Below are 13,692 nucleotides of genomic sequence, written 5' to 3'. Positions count from 1 at the left end.
ATGCTACATATGCATCTGCATGTGTGTGCATGTGTCCTGCACCGCATGCACGCACACGTGTGTCCCAGAAGAAGATAGGGAGGAGGCCAGGTACAGTTTGCTCTAGGAGCAGCAGATCCAGCTCCCTGTAAACCTGTATTTTGCCATCAGGGAGTCAGCATTTCTTGAAGACAGTGATGGATTCCTCTTCTCCCTCTTTCTACTTCTTTTCATGATCTCCATTATCTATTCTGTTCACAAACACCTCCATGGGGTCAGAAAGACGATGAACTCAGGTTCGTCAGTTGGCTTCTTTTGAGTCATTATGGCGAACACGGTGGGAGGATGAGGAGGTGGCTACTAATGGGTTTTTAAAAAGCACAGTTGAGGCATGATGGGTGGGGCATGGTGAGTTCTCTGGCTGCTTCCTCCCCCCACCATCACAGAGAATGGGATACTGGACCCTATTTATAGTGTACTTCTCCACAGGGAGTAACTCCCTTCTAGTCTCCAACTCGGGTTCGTCCTTCATTTCCCAGCTCATATGGCCCCCTTGGAGCCTTCCCTGATTCTTGGATAGATCGAGAACATGCCCTGTGGCTCCCGGCTCTGTATCCACATCCTTTAGTTCTTACCAGAACTCTAGTCCAATATCTTCACCTCTCACTGTTGGCATCTCTGTCATCTCTGTCACACAACAACAGTCTTCCTTGAGAGCCTGGCTATGTCTGGTCTATCTTGATGTTCACAGGCCCACTGTAGTGTCTGGCCAGTTTTACAGACTTAGAACTTATCTATTGAATGAATGTCAACGTTCTAAAAAGAAAAGTCTTATCTGAGTACTTAGTAGAGAGAGAGAGACAGTTAAGAAGCAGATACTGCCCATCTGTGTGCTGACTAAAAGAAAAGGACCTAAATTCTATCATCCTGATCCGAATAGCATAAGCTTTTCCCAGTCACCTTCTTGTCAGAAACAAGGCTCTTGGTTTATCCATTTCCCAGAATCTGTGCACCTAAGTGGGATGCAAAACCTCCCAGCATTCACCTCTCACTGGGGCACTGGATGATGGGAGGGGCCTTTGTATCCATCAACCATCTTATTGGGCTGATGTCTGTAAACATCCTTAATAGCAGAGAAATGTACTCATTACCTTATTTATGTAACCGTAATCCCTCTGTACATGACCCTTACAATAAATATTTTTTTTTAAAAAATAGGCATGTGTCCTTAATATGTGGCTATTAGATCCAAATAGTACAAGAGCAAGGACTCAATATTTGCATAGCCAATGCGATGGACATGGTATTGGAAATATAAACACAACTACATAGACATAAACATCTATGACTCTATAGACATAATGGTTTATTACATAGATTAATATGCATCTATGACATACAAACCCTCAGCCTAATTTTAATTATGTTCTAAAATCTAAGTGCCAGTGATTATATATATTTCCTTCTTGAATACTTGTTTGTTAAATGTCATTTGAAATATGATGTAAAAATCAATATTAATAAATTCTTTAATAAAAAATAGGCATGTGCTATTCAATTATTGGTGCTGGCAAAACTTGGCAGCCACATGCAGAAAACAATTGATCCCAGCCTATCACATGCACAAGCATGAACTCAAAGTGCATCAAAGACCTCAATATCAGACCTGAAACCTTGAAACTGTTACATGATAGAGTTGGAGAGACACTGGAACTCATAGGCACAGGCAAAAACTTCCCAAACAAAGTTCCAGGGTCACAACAGACTGGAGAGAGACTTGACAAATGAGATTACCTAAAAATAAAAAGTTTCTATATAGATTAAAACATAGCTACTAAAGTAGAAAGACAGCCAACTGGAAAATGATATTTACCGGTAATACATCAGACAATGCTTAAAATCCAGTATCTACAGGGAGCTCAAGAAACTATCTCCTCCCCAAACCCAACAAACCAATAACTTAAATGAGCAAGGGAACTAAAGAGAGACTTATCAAAAGAAAAGGTTACAATGGCAGAAAAACATATGAGAAAATGCTCATCATCCATGGTCATAAAAGAAATACAAATAAAAATAACCCTAAGATATTACCCCAATGACAATGGCCAATAGTCTGAACTCAGACAATGACAAATGCTAGAGGGGATGTGGAGAAAAAGAAACCCTACTGTACTGCTGGTGGGAATGAAAAGTAGTTCAGCCACTCTGGAAGGCAGTTTGGAGGTTTCTTAAAAAACTGAAAATAGATCTTCCCTCTGATCCCACCATAACACTCTTGGGCATCTATCTTGAATATGATAACCTAGGATATCATAAGGACACCTACTCAGCCATGTTCATCTCTGCGCTATTCACAATAGCCAAGCGATGGAAACAACCCAGATGCTATACCACAGATGGATACAAAAATCTGATAAATATACAAACACAATGGAATTCTACATAGCCAACAGACAAGATAAAAAAAATGGCATTTTCTGGGAAGTGGAAGAAACTAGAGAGAATCATAATGAGTGAGATAAGTCAAGACCAAAGAAACAAAAGGTGCATGGTATCCTTAATATGTGGCTATTAGATCCAAACAGTACAAGAGTGATGACTCAATATTTGGGTACTCAAGGTTATGGACATGGTCTTGGAAATATAAACATAACTACATAGACTAAAAATCTATGATGGGATATAGCATAATGTTTTATTAAATAGATTAATATATATCTATGACATGAAGGGCTCAGCTTAATTTTAATTATGTTCTAAAGTCTATGTGCCAGTGATTGTATATAGGCATGTAAAAGAACTGAGGGTCAAATGAAAGCAAGACTTTCCCATCTATTCAACTGTTGAGCTCTGTTCTCAGAATAGATGATGAACTCTCCTGGCCCACAAAATCCCTTGCTGTTACCTCTAGCTTCCCTCTGGAACCCCTCCATCTCATAGATGTGTCCCTCTCACTGCACAATCGCTTTAAGAACTGCCTAACCTACCCCCTTCATCAGCACAGACATTCCTAACACCTTCCCTGAGGCTTCGTGCCTCCTCACTCTTTACCTGTGATCTACTCCTTAACTAGGAAACGGTGGAAGGAGGCATGTCCTAGAGAACATCCTTGCTCCATCACCCCTCTGTGTGGGTGAACGGCCCCTTCTTGGGCTCTCTACATCCATTTCCAGCCAAACACGGCCCCGTCAAACTACAAATAATCCAAGGCAATGAATGTCATCATCAGTGTCATCCTGAAAGTAAGAGCTGTCACAGAGACACCCAGACATTTGTGAGTAGTCAGGAATGAACTGATCCTCTTTTATCCGAATGAACTGAAAATATCCATAGAAATGATCTACAGGAGGTTCTAGTGGAAAACTCCTATTCTAGCAAACTATTTCTATGATGATCAAATTCTAACAACTGTTTACTTCAACCTAACTTAGTGGATGAATTCTGAAGGAAGCATTCAGGCCAAGTTCTACAAATTCATACAAGACTCATTCATCTTTAGAGTCTCAGAAGCCAGGGCCCAATAAAGGTTTTGAATGCATGAATAACACCCATTCGCACAGCTACCCTTATTTCTACTTAGGGATGCTTCTGTGATAGGATCTTTCAAGTACACTTGGGAGGCGAGAGGAAAAGGAAAAGTATCGCAGGAAAATCCAGCTAGAATGTAAATGCCTAAGCCCTTACTGAGGCCCCATATCACTTGCCCACTCCATTCTGCCTTCATCTCCTTCCACTGTCCCCTCAACCCTCCTGTTCCAATTGCATTGGTTACTCTATTCCATAAAATCAGACACATTCCTTTCAGAGTCTATGCTATTCAGATTCTTTCCAGCCTTGTTTCATCATTTTCTTTAGATCTTGCTTTATCTTGGAAACCTTTTCAGCATTTTACATGAGAGTAATTAACATTTCACTAACTCCATACCTCTTTAGCTTGGTTTTATTTATTTAATTCCTTCTGCTTTTATTATATCTTTTTTTCTGTCATACTGGCTACTGCCTGCTGTAATACACATGTGCTCGAAACTTTTTGATGATCCCTGACCCAGCTTGGATGCCAGCTCTCTGAGAACAGAAACTTTATTTTGTTCTGTGATGAAGCCCTAGTACGAAGCAGCACCTGTCACATACCACATAACACATGCGCCAAAAATATTTGCTGAATGAATGGACTACAGGAGAGACAAATGCCCAAAAGTGTGAGCATCCAAAAGAGTGAGCATCCAAGGAAGAAAATGAAAACCCAGATGAGAATGTGCTTGAAATTTGGCTGCCTTACTGGGTCTCAAACCAGAAAATCTGTCTCCATATAACTAGGCCCCTCCTTCTGGGCCTTGGAAATAGCTGCATGCATTCCCTGCATGCAGGGAAGAAGCTTCTGGGAGGAAGTGCAGAGCCAGTACTTAGGGGGACAAGGATAATTTCAAAAAAACAAGGGAAGTAGTGGGTCTCACCAAAATAACACATATATTCTGTCCCTACCTCCAGGTGGGCAGAGACTTGGGGGTTTATATAGTGCACAACGCTCTTTTCTTTCTTCTGGATAATGCCACAGATCAGGAACCTTTCTAAAGGAAGAAAGTGGAAAAGGAAGAAGGAGAAAGGACACAAAGTCAACCTGTCCATCATAGATGGAGTGTACAGCAGAAGGAAGAAGTCTGGGTCTAGTAATCCCAGGAAGTTAGCACAGGAAGCTGCATTAGTAATCAGCTAGTCTTATGTATGGCTTTAGAAAACGTTTCTGGTCTTAGCTTTCAAGGAAACCTTCAGCATGGAAGACTGCAGCAGGTTAACACCAGCCACCAGTGTATGAGTGAAGGATGTGACCATCTTGGTTTGGGAGCCATTGCTTTCATGCTTTCTGAACTTGACACTGAGTGTGCCTAGAAGTATTGTGTATTCATGTACTGGTGTCGAGGGCACTGAGACCCCCAAGAGATGTTTGGGTGATTAAGAGGCAGGCCAGCTCACATGAGATGAAAATCCAGTGAAGAAGTTCAAATAGATATGGCCAAAGCCTTTGTCACATGAAATAACCACAACTGGTTGGAAGGAGGTGAAGGAAGAGAGAAATTCAACATGCTGGTTGTAAGGAAGATGGAAATGGCTAGCTGTAGCTTGTCTCCTGCAAAGGATCTTGGACAATAACTTTATGAAGCAAATTTGTTCCTAAAAATGTGATAGGGTGTAAATCACGTCTCTAACATGGGACCTCAATCCCATCTCAAGCTGCCTAACGAAGGATATTCCCCTCTAAATTGGTTGGTCCAGAGCTGAAGAATGAAACTCCAGCTAACAGAGGTTAATCCTAAATGGATAGTGGAAGGAAGTGACTAAAACCCCAGCTCTAATCTGTTCTTACCTTGCATGTCTTTCTTCAATTCCTCTGTTTTGTGCCTAAATAATCAAACTACAGACAACAGCACTGAGTTTATGGAGAATACAGCTTTACAAATCCCAGAAGCTTTTGATCAACTTCAGAATTACAGCTTCCTCGAGATGCATGTTAGCTATTACTTATGTTCTTTTTCTTGGGTTTTCTGTAAATATATGTGGTACTGGGAGATACAGCTTCTAATCAAACCTGGCGAAATGGCTGTCTTTAGTACTTTCAAAGCATCTATAAACATGCACATTACATACTTCCTACTAAAATGCTAGTGATTGCTGTTGTATAACCAAAATCCAGTGGTCATTACCTGGAAATGTCTCTTGTGATCCTGCTTCACGACTCCAGGCTGAAGGGATGAACCAGTGGAGTAGCTGTGAGACCACAGCACGTGGCTTTCCAAGTCAGGTCTGTGGTCCCTGAGACAGTCTCTGTACTGAAGGGAGTGCTACCTGCAGAAAGGGGATGGAAGACCCATTATTGTACAAGGCAATTTCCTTTCCTGGTTACAATGTGTTTCTATGGAGAGTACAGAACGTCAGAGGACCAGCAATTTCCAGGGACAGAAGTTATCTATGAGATTATCTTGCCTAATTCTTCCATTCTGCAGTTGGGAAACCTGAGACTCAGAGGAGAAAACAGCTTCCAAAGATCAGTAATTTGAGAGTAGAATCCTGATTTAAACATGCCTCTCTGACTGTGTTGGCCTTTGGAATTTTTTTTTGAAAAAAAAAAACAAAAACAAAAACAAAATAGCTACATGATCAGGCTGACATCCTAAACAAGTAGTCGTTGATCTTGAATGGAAAATCTTTTGCTTTAAACAGAATTTTTATAAAGGGAGATGGCACATTTTCCTAATTGCTGGATATATATATATATATATATATATATATATATATATATAAACATACATGTTGTTGTTGTTTAACTAAGGGCATATAAGTTAGTAAAGTAGTCTACTTTCAGGCATGCTGTCACGATTCTCTCCTTATTTTTCATTGGAAGTACTGTTATGAACTGAGCACTGGTGACTCATGCCTATAGTAATAGCTACTCAAGAGGCTGAGACTTGAGGATTATGATTTAAAGTAAATCTGAGTAGAAAGGTCTGTGAATTTTTTTGTTTGTTTGTTTTGTGGGCCATAGGGTTTGAACTCTGTCTGGGTGCTCCCTGAGGTCTTCAACCCAAGGCTACCACCCTACCCTTAAGCCAAGCCCCACTTCCCGTTTTCTAGAGGTTAATTGGAGATAACAGTCTCAGGTCCTTTTGTGCCTGGGCTAACTTGGAACCTTGATCCTCAGATCTCAGCCTCCAGAGTAGCTAGGATTACACGCATGAGTCATTGCACCAGGCTAGGTCTGTGAATTCTTATGTCCAATTAGCCAGCCAACATCTGGAAAGGAGCTATGGCTCAAGTGAGAGAGCAGAGCCATTAGAAAAAAAAGCCAAGTGACAGCAGGAGACCCAGAGTTCAGCACCCAGTACCAGCAGAAAAAAAGAACAGAACTAGAAACAGGGAGAGGAAGAGGGGAAGGGAGGAAGGAAGGAAGGAAGGAAGGAAGGAAGGAAGGAAGGAAGGAAGGAAGGAAAGAAGGAAAGAAGAAAGAAGAAGTGAAGAAAGAAAGATCACTGTTATGGAAGATTGTGTGGCCCAGAGGCACAGTGTGGATGTACTGTTATTTAGTGATTTTTTTAAATTTTAGTTGTTGATCATGGGGTTTGAACTCTAGGCCCGGGGGTTGTCCCTGAACTTTTTGACTCAAGGATACTGCAGTACCCCTGGGCCTAGGTGTTGTCCCTGAGCTCTTCCCTGAAGTTACTATGCCACTTCCGGTTTTCTAGTGGTTAATTAGAGATAAGAATCGCACATCTCATGGTCTTTAGTGCCTGGGCTGGCTTTGAACTGTGATCCTCAGATCTCAGCCTCCTGAATAGCTAGGATTACAGGCGTGAGCCACCGTATCCGGCTAGTCTCTTTCTTTTTATCTGCCTCTGTCTGTGTTTTAGAAAAAAATGCATTAATATAAATGGGTTCTCCTCCAATGAGTATAAATTCTTATGGGAATTTTCCAGGTCTCCCACATTTAAACAACTACTCCTCTATGTAGAAAACCAAATTAGAGGGGGGGAAATGCAAATCTTAACTGTCAAGTATATCATGTGAATTTGAATTTTCTAGATGTATTTCTCCAATGGGTATTCAAAACCTTTTTGTGACTTGCTACTAACACCACTTTCTAAGCAGTAGTACACCCTGCTTCCACTGCTAAAATGGTTTTCAGAGTCATAAGGAGAAAATAGTTTGGTTTGGAAGTAGAAATAAACCTACATCTAACTTCTAAATCTGTTTGTTTGTTTGTTTTTGTCCATTTGAACTAGATTGTTATTCAGCCTGAAAGTTATCTATTCATTCCAAGGTTTTAACACAAATGAGTCTTTGGGAAGTTGTAAATGTCCTAAGGATCTTTCCTACTAGATTCTATTTCTAGCAGGAAGACACTGAAGGCCACAGCCTCCCATAGAACCTCCCTTTAGGGACTCCCCGAGCCTCAGGAAGGCTGGGCTTGTCCCCAGCTCTCTGCAGCCACAGCCAGAGGGCATGGCAGGAAATTATGATTATCAATACTCTGGACTTTGTTCCTGTTCTCAGACAGACCAGGAGAGATGGGGTGGGAGTAGAGAAAGAGGAAGGAAAAAAACAGGAAGTGGGGTGGGGGAGGGAGGAAAGGAAATGATAGAGAAAACACAGCAACTCTGAAATGTCCTTGGCCTAATGAGAAAGTGATCTCTGAGGAGACATGTGGAACTGAGCCTTGAATTTGGGGAAAGTGAGTCTTGACGGAAATGGGAAAGAGGGGCCCAGAAGATTTAGGCTTATATTCAATAAATTCCATTTTCTACCTCAGAGCACGTGTGAACACAGTGCTGTTTTCTGGACAAGGGGCACTGAATTTCCAAAGAAAGATTCAGGGTAAGACCAGGTCGCTCATCTCTTAGTGGAGACTGAATGGCCAGATGAGTCATAGTGGGCCTAGACACGAGAGAGAATCGCTTAACATGATCAGTTATCGGGGAGAGCTCGCCCATGCTTCCTGCTCCCTGCTCGCTCAAGTATTCTTAAATTATAACCTGTCCCAGCAAGTATGAATGAGACTGACTCATTTGGCCAGGGTCAGAAAAAAAGAAAAAGAAATCCTATTAGCTTCTACTACACAACTCGGAGGGAGCCAGGGGCTGGTGAGTCACACCTATAATCCAAGGGTTACTTAGGAAGCCAAGAATGGGAAGACCTCAGTTTGAAGCTAGTCCAGGCAAAAAAGTTTTCAAGATTCCCCCTTCTCAATCCAGAGCTAGGTATCACAATACAAGTCTCTGTCACCTTAAACTGCATGGGAAACTGAGACAACAGGGACCTGAGCTTCAGGCCAATCTCAAGTAAAAATGTCTGCAAGACTCCATCGTAGTAAAAAGAAGCTGGACGTGGTGATGCAGGCTTGTCATTCCAGGTACTATGGAAATTGGAAAATTGGTAGACTGTTGTCTAGGTACATTCCTGGGCACGAAGTAAGATCCTATCTCAGAAGTAATCTGTGCCAAAAGGTCTGGAGATATGATTCAGTCATAGAGTACTTTGTGCTGTCCAGCGAGCATCAAGTTCTCAATTTAAATCCTATACCATCCAAATAGCACAAAGAAACAAAGGTCAGTACAGCAGAGAGCCAAATCTCCTCCAAGATCTTGCCTGAAAGCTTTCCTTCCCACCTTGTCCACTCTGCATCTTTACAGATACCTACAGAGAGTCCCTACCTCGTTTGCATATTTATGGATGACAATCTCCTGGTAACCCTGAGCAACCACACAAAGGGAAAAGCCTAACAATACTTTAATACCAATGTATAGCTCTCTGTTAACACTAGGGCAAGAAGGATATGTGGAGTAATTAAAAGGACAGATCCAACCCATAAAAGGAACCAGGAAACTAGCACGTTGAGAGCAGAGCGTTTTGTGGGCATCAGCCTGGCTCTGGTCCATAGGCCAGTTATTTGAATAACAGAGAAACAAATCCAGCTCTTGTCACAGTCCCACCTCTTTCTCTCTTCTAGACAGGATTACTAAAGGGCAGCATCAAGGTCCCCCAGCAAATGGCCTTCTGCAGAGCTGCCCTGGATTTTGTAAATTGTTCCTTCCCCATCCAAACAAACGGAGCAACAAAGAGTAAGTGTATCTTTGAGTGGAGTCCAAGCTCTTTGAAGTGACTGCTGGCCTCAAATGTTGGTGAGGGAGAACAGAAATGAAGCAGGGAAAGGAACTGCAAACTGGTCTCCAGAAGAAACAGAAGCTCTCATCCTACCAGCACTGCTTTCATTACCTAACTAGCATATCATGGATTTGGCCTCCTCGGCTCTGCTCACATGGGGAGGAGATGGGCTCCATGGACACACGGGCTGGACATCTGGAGCATCTGGAGACCAACAATGTGTTTCTGATTCCTTATTCCATCTTCGTCTATCTCAAAAGAGTAATCATCTCATTTTAAAATTGACAAGGCAAAATCAAGAGACATGAAATGATTTATTCAGAACCGCTAAACCAGGACTACAACAACAGGACTCTGCAAAGGACTTTCAGTTCCCTGTCACGGCAACTCACCCTCCCAGCCCCCTATCCAGTACAGGAGCTGAAGGACAGCCTAAGACAGCTGCATGTCCTCTCCTCTGAGAAGTGTTCACGACAAGAGGCCAGGGCAAGGGCAAACTAAACAGAAGGCCAGATAGATGGACCAAAGGGCCTGAGAGAGCAAATTCCACCCTCCAAAATGGGCAGATCCAGGATCAAGGGCTCAGTGTGGGAGCATGTGCATTCACAGTGCCCCAATCCCCAGAGCAGAGCTTACTCTCCAAGTGGGAAGTGTTCTGTGGCATTTTTCCCACAATACCAAGAGCAGGGACCATATGGAGAAACAAGAAGGATGAAAATTTGAGATAAGAACAGGAGCTGACTTATAGCAAGTTCCTACTATGTGTCAGGCTTTGTTTAGCACTAACCATCCAACAACCATCCCCTGAGAGCTCACACCAGCTGCCCAGGGTGGCTCTGCTGCCTCTGCCCCTCGAATGGATGAGAGAACTAAGACAAATGATGAGGTGACCTGTTCAAAGGATTCTGAGTAAATGTGGCAGAGACAAGGTATGAACTTAAAACAACTGGCTCTAATGCTTGCTTTTAACCTCTCCATAAGACTCTTGCTTAAGGCAGTTGTCTTAAAAGGCAAAAAAGTAGAAAAAACAAAACTAAAGCAACCTTACTAGAAACAGACTTTATTCAAGAGGGATGAGGGTCAGAAGCTGGAAGGAATATTGAGAGGGGCTCCACAGGCAGAACTGGGAATTTAGCCACTGGTATCCTTTGGCTGGTCACCCACGGGTGTCACACTTGCATCAGCGAATGACATCCTGGTTTTGGTATTTACAGGAGGAAGAAGTGGGTGGAACTGGGAGGGGCTAAAGAGAGGCCCAAGATGGGAAGGTTATCAGTGAAGATAGAAGAGATGGTGCTTTGGGAACCTTCCATGTCCCAGAAGACAGAGCAGCCAGACTGACAGGCAAGTTATTCTCTGCTCACAGTTGAGGCCCATGGGAAAGTTGCCTGGTTTCAGCCTTTAAAAGCATGACAGATAGAGATCAGAACAGCGGTCATCTCTTACCATGTCACAGATGATGAGTGTAAAGCCCAAATATTAACAATCATTCTGGAGGAATTAATAATGATCATGATGATGATGACTGCAACAATCATTAGTTATTTGTCAATTATGGGCCAGGAAGTAATTTAGATGCTTTAGATAGCTCATTAATTACTGTAAGAAATCTGTGAGAGTCTTCTGATTTCTCTGTGAGGATGATTATTCCTGACTTACATCTAGGATAAGCTAAATCATTTGGTAAAGGTCAAAGCAAATAGCCTCTGCAAAAGGTCCTGAGCCACTGTTTAGATGACATTTCAGCTCTGGATCTCAGCTCTGAGCCACACTGCTGTGAAACATTGAGTCTACTTACCCTGCCTGTTATGGTGTTAAGTCACAGCAAGTTTGGGAGCTGTCAAAGCACCCAGCACAGGTTTTCACTTAAATTATCTACCCACACATCTCTATTAAATGCTGTTAGCCACTTCCATGTATGTGGTCACATATAATTAGGGTTACCTCACAATTTATCATCCGAACTTGGATACGTTTAAGAGAGTCAAGAAGTGCTGTTGATAATATGGTTAAATTATAACACAGAACTGACCAGGCACAAATAGCCACTCATATGTAATCTACAGTCCAGTGGAGTTAGTTTTATCTAAATGTGATGCAACTCTACTGTCTCTGGACAGTTCCATACTTTCCATTCTACACACACAGACACAAAGACACACACACACACACACACACACACACACACACACACACACACGGTCCTTCAGGACAACCCAAACTCCCTTTGCTAATCAAACTCTCTTCTTCTAAGGTCCTTGAGATTGTAGGCCTTATTTGTAAAGAGTCTACCTACTTGGAGTACAGGTTGGTCATGCGGAGATTGGATATGTAGGGTAAGTTTAACAAGATATTTAAAAATAAATGGTATGTTCCTTATGTCTTGGCAACCCAGAAATTGATCCCTCACCTTTGCTGATCACTGAGCCCCACACATGAAGGCTCTCACTCTAGGATAATCCAAGATCACTGGATAACCCACTACTATGGGAAGCAGCAACCATGACCTTTGTGCATATCTGCTAGAGAGAGAGTAGCCCCATTTGCCTGCAGGTTTCACCCTGGCTCCACAAGTTCTAGCCCTCCATCCCGTTAGCATATAGAAGCCCTGCCTTGAAGTAGCCAGCTCCAGCTACTCTGGCATCAGAGTAAAATTCCTCTGCTTTTGTTCTACTTCTTCCCAAGACCCCTCCTTCTTAAAAATCTCTAGCCTAGAGGGAAAAAAAGAACCTACTATTCTTGTGGAGGTAATTGGGGAATACCTGACCACAAGAGAAGGGAAAGGACTTGCCAATGCTACCCAAAAAAGCCAGGACTAGAACAGTTCTCCAGCTTATCATCAGATTTCTCATTCTCTCATGCTGAGGAACTCATGATGAGAGCACAGCTTGGGATACCAATCTGGATACCAGGGTGACGAATGGACATGAACCTGACCAAGATAATCTTGTATGGTCCAGTTCAGTGAGCTGATGATGAGATGGTGGTGATATGGGCCAAAGAATATAGACTCAGTCACTAACCATGAGCTAGAGGCACTACCATGAATACTACATAGATGTTTACTTCTAGGCCTTAGATCAACACTTCTGGCAATGGGAATATTTCTATTATCCACATTTTATAAATAAGGAACTGAAAAGAAACCCAGAGAGGCTGATATTGATACCCTTGTTCATGGTGAGTAGTGAAGTGTCTATGGGAACCCACAGCTCTTGGATTCAACCTACAAGCTACTGTAAGAAGGATGATTCAGGTAATCCACACAGATGGCTGCCTGGATTTTAGGGTGAAGAGGGCCACAGAATAGCAATAAGAGCCAGGTTTCCACTTTCAAGCTTACATTTATTTCATTTGCAAGGCTGGAGTTTAACACTGATCACGATCTTTATTATCTTTAAGCAGCCATTAAAGTGAGGCCCCTGTCAAATAGATTGGAGCCTTCTGAAGACTCCATCCAGCCTTTCAATGAAGTCATACCACACTCTCTGCAAGAAACTGCTAAGGGTGTATTCCTTCTTCTGGAGACCATTTCTGAGATTTCTTCACTCAAATTTCTCCTTTATTGGGAAGAGGGATGTATTTGGAACTCAAGAAAGTTGGCCTCCTCTCAAAAGTCATGAGCAACAGGACAGCCATAGGCTGTCCCCCTTCTCTTTCAATGGCTACAACTACAGGAACATCATTTGAGGGGGGTATACAACTTAAGCAGGTTAGAGATTTCAGCAGCTCTCATCTTACTTTGTCTCCATTGGGAAGACAGCAGTGAGACAGAACCAAATATTCCAGATAGTAGAGTCCATATGTGATCACCTGCGGGAGATGTAAGCAAAGAGGATGTCTTGATGTAGTATGGATGCTTTACAGAAGGGCAAGGAGACAGGGGTCTACCCTTGAACTTGACGTTAGTTGGACTATGTGATTCTTAGCCTCTGTTTTCTGATGTACACATGAAAAATTTGCTTAAATGCAGATTATATGGAAATATACATCAGCAAGCCTCTATGGGCTTCTTTGAAAGTCAAACGAGTCTTCTCTTCCAACATACCATAGCTTTATGGG

At 42.4% G+C, this 13,692-nt stretch overlaps 1 protein-coding gene across 3 annotated transcripts in view; it reads right to left on the bottom strand.

The window, feature by feature from the left end:
* Positions 1-13,692, bottom strand: part of Cyria (CYFIP related Rac1 interactor A) — an 89,871-nt gene that overhangs the window by 40,692 nt on the left and 35,487 nt on the right. For all 3 annotated transcript variants that reach the window (XM_090337426.1, XM_090337427.1, XM_090337428.1), the window contains one exon: positions 5,679-5,820. The gene's annotated coding sequence lies outside the window, so the exon portion shown is untranslated. The remainder of the gene's footprint in view (positions 1-5,678; positions 5,821-13,692) is intronic.

This window comes from Megascapheus bottae, chromosome 7 (genome assembly GCF_031878675.1).
Source record: "Megascapheus bottae isolate mThoBot1 chromosome 7, mThoBot2.hap1, whole genome shotgun sequence".
Classification (NCBI taxonomy): Eukaryota; Metazoa; Chordata; class Mammalia; order Rodentia; family Geomyidae; genus Megascapheus; species Megascapheus bottae.
Note: the sequence above shows the minus strand (reverse complement) of the source record. Positions and strands in the feature narration are given on the sequence as shown.